Source organism: Patiria miniata, unplaced genomic scaffold (assembly GCF_015706575.1).
Source record: "Patiria miniata isolate m_02_andy unplaced genomic scaffold, ASM1570657v1 HiC_scaffold_14, whole genome shotgun sequence".
NCBI classification, from domain to species: domain Eukaryota; kingdom Metazoa; phylum Echinodermata; class Asteroidea; order Valvatida; family Asterinidae; genus Patiria; species Patiria miniata.
The window spans coordinates 2,994,615-3,002,706 of record NW_024037052.1 but is presented as its reverse complement, the minus strand read 5'-3'; positions in this window follow the sequence as shown (position 1 = coordinate 3,002,706).

Here is an 8,092-nt window from a genome sequence, read left to right as displayed (position 1 = left end):
CAGGCTGCTTCTAGACAAAAGAGCTAAGGGAGTTACGGTACATGTAGGATTAAAGAAGCCTCATACTTGTGTCTCAACAGAATCATCTCAACTGATTCTGTATATCTTTGCTTGAGACTCCCTGAGTGGATTGTGAGCAAAAAGTGATGCAATCTTAGAAATTCAAAGATCACATTTTAAGAGGCAAGTAGGAACTGACCTAGCGATTAAATGAAACAAAAATCTTGCTCAAAGTGAAAATATTGATGTACCAAATACCCTGTGAAATAGTTCTGCCTGAAATGGTATTAGTTTAAAGAAAACAACCATTAATTAAGGTAAGTAAGATTTGAGGCTTTGCATGGTGAAGATACTAAATAATGAAAGGTTTGCGGAAACACCATGTGCGAATAATTTCTCAACTAAGAGAATGGTTCTGAAAAGAACCAGAGGTATAAACTCGACGTTCCGGTCAGTATGCTCTGAAGACGGTCAGAGCATACTGACCGGAACGTCGAGTTTATACCTCTGGTTCTTTTCAGAACCATTCTCTTAGTTGAGAAATTATTCGCACATGGTGTTTCCGCAAACCTTTCATTATTAATTAAGGTGGTTTTTAAAAAGTGTGGCCATGGGCCCACATTTTTTATGAGACCCAAAAAATTGTGCGCATGTATGGATGGTTGTCTTTTAGCTGAGAAATTTCTAATTTGTGTTCATGTATAAGGAAGGTTGCAATACACATCTCCATCAAGCTGGAAGTTCATGGGAGTTAAGATGAAAGATTATTCATAGATTTAGTCTGTATGCAGAAGGATGTTATGATAAGGGATTGATTTGGACAGATATTTCCCAATGAATTCCCTCAGCAAACAAGCCATGGATGCACTCATTGGACGCTAGGCTCTTCACCCTCAGAAACCACCGTCCCTCAAGATAGCATCGCTGTTTGTTTATCATCCTCAAACTGCCAGTCAACTCGCTGGAATAATTTCCTGAATCATAACGTGATGATCCTCGCAGTTTTCACACTTTGGCAAAATAGGCCAACAGATGAGCCCGTAGGTTAAAGTATCTTTCTTCCAGTTAATGTCAGTTATGTAGTGAGTTGTCCTCACGTGCATTTAATGTGAAAAACATCAATCCGGGGAAGAAGTAAGAAAAAAATTACACCTGCGTTTAATTTGTATCAAATTAAAATGCGAAACAGACAAGTTTTCCAAACTGACTGTGAAGTGTTTAATTTGGTTTTCCCATTGGAATTAATTTCTTTACAAGACAAACAATTAACACTAAATTAATTGAGCCATTAGGAAATTGCATGCATACACAGACGGAGATTCACTTGATGTGCCGCACACGTGATCCCATTATCAGTAGGTAGTGTTTTGCAATAATAATTATGTCCTCATTCAGTATGTGTTTTGTATTGATACCATATGATGTTGGCTTTATTTGTGGTTGCTTTACACAGACTGAACCAGTACAAGTTTACAATATATTTCTTTCTTCACACAGAATTTTAGCTCTTCATTCTTGGCAAGTAGCCTACATGTACATGTACATGGAATCATGTTTGCAGAAAACGTGTTGTATTTTTAATTGGTAAATTTTTTTAGGAATTTTTTAGCACACAATAAACTGTGGGAATCTGGCCATCATCTGTCACCCTGTGCACAAACCCTATGAGACTGGTCTGAAATTTCTAAGTGTTTTCTCAGTAAATACTTCAGTATTTTCCCTGCTAATTTTGACTCTTTGGGACATTGTCACTATCTGATGGCTGATACATGTAGGTCAATACAGGGAAAAAGTAGTGATGGCCAGATATGGGAATCTTTCCATGCTGTGTATTTAAGGATTTGATTTTTCAATATTTCAGTGACATGGTTGGTGCCAAATTAAGGATAATCTGAAAGAATTTGAAACTGGAGGGCTCCTTGAGAATGGCTAATATATTTATGTTGTCTATTGTTGTCTATTATGTTGTCTATATAAATATTGCAAATATTTATTGCATTCATTTATTGTTAAAAGTTTTGTTGCCAAGTTCATTTTAGGCACCAAAGACAACTGGGTAGCCCCTTTTTATCTTTAACACATTCAGCTGTGTTTAAACAACATGTGGCTGTGTTTATACCAGAAGTGGAAGGGTTAATCCTAGGACATGGCTTCATACACAAAGCATCATGTCCCACCCATCCCAGCTACTTGTCCCGTCTGACCCTTGACCTTGGAGAGACTGGTAACTGTCAATAGCGCATCGACCTGGTGATAAATGGGCAGGTATTGAGGGTGGTGTGCTGGCAAGTGCAACCATGGTGGAACCGGCATGTATTTGGGGTTCATGGTGCAGAGGGGATGTGGTCTGTATATCAAACAATAAATAGAAGATCGTTATGCTCCTGTATAGCACTATAGCTGCAGTGGTTTGCCATCGCTTTGTTTTGCTCTACCTTAGGGCATATACATTTTGTACATACAGGCAGAATTCCATGCAGTTGAATGCAGGGCCAGATTTAATGTTCGGTAGGCCCTAAGCACCGGTGTTCTGTAGGCCAGGTACTCCGCCCCATAGCACAGGCACCAATTTCATGTGATGCTAAGCTGTACAAAGCAAGCCAGGCCAAACTGGTAGCTTTAAAAACCTGTTGACACCGTGCTTCAGAACGACAAACTTTATACGTAAATTTGTACATGTACATACGTCAGCATCAGTTTGTGGTATAAAAAATTCTGAGAGAGATGTTGAAACTTTTGAAAATGTTTCTTGGTGTGGCACACTGCGGTATTTTTGTAGGCCCTCAAGTTTTTCGTAGGCCCCCAAATTTTTCGTGGACCTTAGGCACAGTGCCTACTGTGCCTATTGGATAATCCGGGCCTAGTTGAATGCTACTCCGATTGATTTCATTGCAGCTGTAGTACATGTAGGGCATTGTACATACATACATTGCATACTATTGTGAGAATGAAATACGGAAACAATTAAGGCACTCACCATACATGTACACAGTTGCTAATAATCAACGTATCTGAAACCTGAAAATCTGAAATTTGTTCAATTGAACTGTATGTGCATGTAATTAGGTTCTCTTTTGGGGAGGGGGCACCGTAGTTTCAAATAATCCAAACTTTGGGTCAGTTCGTATGAGCGAAGTTCTATGTAATGAAAATACTGGGAAAAATGCTATAAAAAACACACATGTACAACTGAGTACACGCATGTCCACCAGCTGTAAAGCCAACTCCTTAACAATTGACTCCTTAATCCTAATAACCCTGATTTCAGGATTTTGTGGGATTAGTTCTGTGCATTCTTTGAATACACATGTAAAGCCATAACAAAGGCTGTAACAAAATCCTGATAAACATGTACAGGTATACATACTGTACATTCAAAACAACAAATGGCACTTGCAACTGCAAAAGTACATAAATATGTAGTGTGTATGTACAAGGCTACGCGTATAAAATTAAACTGGTCATCATAATCTACAATGTACAAGTTCTGGCATGTTAGTAATGAAAGTTAGACTATGGTAAATTGTGCTTTGCCAAACTAACATGCTATGTACAAGTGTTACGCATTCTTTCCCTTTTGAAGAAAATCCCCCTCCTCAAAATGAAGAATTTGTGAAGTAACTGATTGTGACATTTAAAGTGGCGACACAAGTGAACACAGCATTTTATTCATCTCAAACAGCATTCCATGATATTTTTTTTCATCAGTAAAAAACTTCAAATGATTTGATAAGATCAGCAACTAGTGTAGTGCACTCTTGGGTTGCCCACTGTGACAGCATCTGTTTATGCACTCTATTACCGCTCCGTCCTGCCATCTGCCTTTGTACATTGTCATGTCCAATCACGGCCGAGCCACTTTAGGTTGCTTGTCACCTGCCATTACTCGTCATATTCCCATAGATGCCAAACTCGCATGTGTTTTTCATAAATTACAATATGTCACAATTGCAGGCTTTGCGCTTGAACCCTGAGGCTTATGCATTTTTCATCTTGTCACCTCAATACGTGTATCTATTTTGTTTTGCTTTCTATTTTTATTTTTTCTGAAAAATTTATTTTCAAAATTCAAATTGCAGTATATGTATTTTTGACAATTTTTTTAGCTGTGTTCTTTAGATGCACATCCCTTTCTTTGCTATTTGCCTGAAATACTCAGAAAATATAATTTTTTTTTCGTGAAAAAGAATTATGTTAGGCTTGATTTTGGTGGGATTTTTTTTTGGGGGGGGGTAGGTTTTTTTGGGAGTAATACGTTTTGGTGAGCCTCACGTTGTTGAACTAGTTTTGTACTGTTTTGTACTTGATAAATGAATATGAGCTTTTTGGTTAATGATTTTGATCAATTTAAATTGTTCATCCGTTCTTAAAGCGTAACTCGTCTTATAACTCTCCTTATTTGCAACATATCTAAAATTAACCACAATGTGTCAACACTTTTCTCGAATTACACTCAGCGATAGTGGCAAGCATGGTGTGAATAATGAAATGTCTGCATGTGCACTGTACTTTCTGCCATATCAAATAGGGCAGCGATTCTTCATATGTAGGCCATCCATAGCTCTGTGATAATACCGAGAAGCATCCTCATATTTCTCTCTCTTGAGATTCAGTGATAGAATCAGTCATCACCTCGTCAGCCCCACCTCCTATTCCGACCGTCACTCACTTTTTCTTTGTACTTCTTTACGTTCCGAATATGGTCACAGCACACAAGGAAACCCTGTCCGATTTTTCGCTGTGCGCAAATTGAAAGCAGTCCCCAGTGCCCTGTGGGACCGCTTAACGTCCAGTCCGGTCAATACATGGACGTTTGTATCTAGTGATGCGTGATGCGCAAGTGGTTGCGCCTCGGGCCATTTTGAATAATGGCGGTCAAGGAATTCTTTTATCACTGTTTTTCATGCGTGGAACGGTATAATAGGCAAGCAAGGGCAATTAGACAGAGCAATTTGTAAGTTGAACAAAAGAGATATAGGATTAGACATGTACATGTACTTGACCTTTACTGTACATGTATGTATAGTGTTTTTTGGCTTATAGCATATATCAAAATTGTGAATGAATCAGGTAGTTTGGAGTGGGCCTATTCAAACTTGGAATAATCAGATGTGGTTGAAACCAGACAACATGAGCTTTTTTTTGCATTTGACAGAGTTTGATATTTATTATCGTCATCAGATGATTCACTTAGAACATGTCCCTGCATTCATCATTTAAATAAAAAAAAAATTTACTCTATTCCCTGTTAATCCAAATAATAACTTTGTAATAAAAGGAACTGCATTCTTGTTTTGGGGTTTCTATGGAAAACATACATCTATTGATGTTTTCAACATATATTTGTCACTTTTTAAATATAAATATAATCAGCATTTCAAAGGAACTGGAAATTTTTGAAATAATTGACTTACATGTAGCATGATCACCTTGTGATTGAATTTATTTTAATTATAGGGAATATAATTACATGTAAATAGGAATATGATTAAAGGGAATATACTGGTAATTAAATATTCTTGCTAAAAATGTACATACTGTAGTGTTTGGTTATGACACACAGTATGTCAGAAGTATACACTGGCTTTGAGCGAAAAACTGTGTGCACATCAATGGTGTATGTTTGCACACGGAGGATCAGGGTCTGCATGCATATTTGAACGCTTCCCGTAATGAGTTTTGGACGCATGCTTTTCCCAAAATTGGCTTCATTTATTACCGTGTTCTACTGCCACCCGAAACTTTGCCCAAAACCAATATCCCAAAATGATGTCATCCTCTTGCCAATTCTGACTTGCGATCTGGCTGGAAGCGGGCACATTTCACGGCCAGATCACCTGACCCCAACACCTTTTGCCACCAGGTGCAGGGATTGTTATTAAAAGTCGGTGCCGGTACGCTACGTATTGTACGGTACCGAGCCCTTGCGTGCCTGCGCATTGTGTACCGGTTATGGGCGCCCTGAGCCAAAATGCACGCTTGGCAATAATACAGTGCCACGCAGTCACTCAGAAAACGTCCTGTATCCCCATAAGGCTTTCCCGGGATCAATTGTACTAGCTGTGTGGCTGCATGTACTAGTCTCATTTAAGGGGAGAAAGCTGCCATAAACATGAAGGGAACATATCTTCTTTTTTGGGGCAGCGCATTTTGCGTGATTGCTATCGGGTTTGCTGCATTGGCAGATAGGGATCTTAAATGGTGCATAAAAATTGACCCAGGGCGAGATTTCACAAATTGGATATGGAATTATGCAGAAGGGCCCCAGAGCCTCCGATGCAGGTGCCCATTTAGGCAAAAAAAAAGAGCCGCCTCTCCCGTTTTGCATTTTTAAAGGAATTCTTCGTTGATAGAAGGATGTGTGCATTGTAGTACCGGCATGTACCGGTAGGCCTACCGGTATTTACCGGTACATGTATAGTTTCAATAAAAGAAAAAACATTTGTAGGCTATCGGTTTAATTTAATCTCTGCCATAAAGCAATCAAATCACACATTTACAAATGAAGGCTTCTCTTCTAGTAAGATACCGGTAGCTAATTCAGGCCCCCCCCCCCAATAATAATAAATAAATGTGATTATTAAAAACAAATTCATGTACTAGTAAAAAAAAAAGGAGCCAACTCGTTTCAGAGCTGCTGGTTACAGTACACGGTAGTACTGTACCCATATGTACCGACAAAGTGTATGAATAATATCTGGTGTGTCTTCTGTGCAGCATCAACTAACAGCTTCTGGGGTTGCTGATTATGACTGATTTACGACTGTAGAAGTGTTGGCATTTTATGCGCTTGTATGTACAGTGTGAGCTGAAATGTCGCTCTGTTAGATCAGCAGGAGAGAAAATACAAGTGCCATCGGAGTTCAAGGCTTGCAATGAATTCTGGGCTATCCACATCAACAGGTCGTAAAATGATCAGTAGCAATTATGGAGAGTAGACTCTGTGAATAAATGCATGCAGTGCAAGAACATGGTGTTTTTCAAAAGACAATTTGAAGTTACCATGATACAGACAGTAAAAATGAAAATGAAGTAGTAGCCTGCACGTGGATGTACATATACACGTCTGACCTATTTGCAAAAACAAGTGAGTCACATGTGGAAAGTCACCACTAAGGTTTGAGTTGAATAACCCTGAGACATTAATTTTACAATGAGGGAATAAAATGTGTTTGGCCAGTTCTAAGCAAGTACGTTTAAAACCGGCTAGGGACCTGGTCACCGATAATGGCTAGACCCCAAGCCTGTTAAGCACATATTTATTCCCATTTATAAATACGGTACCGTTCAGTCTAAAAGTCAAAACAACTCAAACATTCACAAATTTCCAATGATTGTGTTCAACAAGTTGCTTCATGTTTTTTTTGTGAAACACCCATCTGGCCATGTCTATGGTATGTGCCTCATGCACATAGTGCTAAAATTCTCCTTCAATACATGTACATGTAGGCCCTATGTGGTGCAGAATTCAGAATCAGTCGGTGTTTTATCAACCATTTAAAACCACCCATGTGACAGGCTCTTAACCAATTCGCTCTTTTCACACTTCTGCCATGGACATGCAGAGCCTCGATCTGGCAATTTACACAATAAATATTGCCGGTTCAGTGATTCCCGAGTCGGGGTTCAGATCACTGAACCGGCAATTTTTATTGTGTAAAGTTGCCAGATCGAGGCTCTGCATGCAATAATGGCGGAGTGTGATAAGAATGAATAGGAATGGGTAAACTGCCTCAGGATTATTGTATGAATGGAAGATAATGGAACACATGTTCCAATTTTCCCAAAACAATTTCTCGTTTTTGTGACACAGTTGAGTTTAATTATATAAAACTTTAAAAGACTAACATTCAGTCAGATATTGCTGAACAATAAACAAAACTGGGTGCATGTTGTATGTACCGGTATTAATTCCCTCCTTTAAAAAAAGCTACACTACAGTGTAATGTTCAGAGCCTTATTACCATGTGCGATGATGCTGTGGTGCAGCGGCCATTAGCTACAGATGATGAATTAGGTGAAGAAATTGCAGTTTTCTAGACTTCAGTTCTTGTCAGGTCACACCAGTGTTATTCCAGTCCTTCGACCCCTC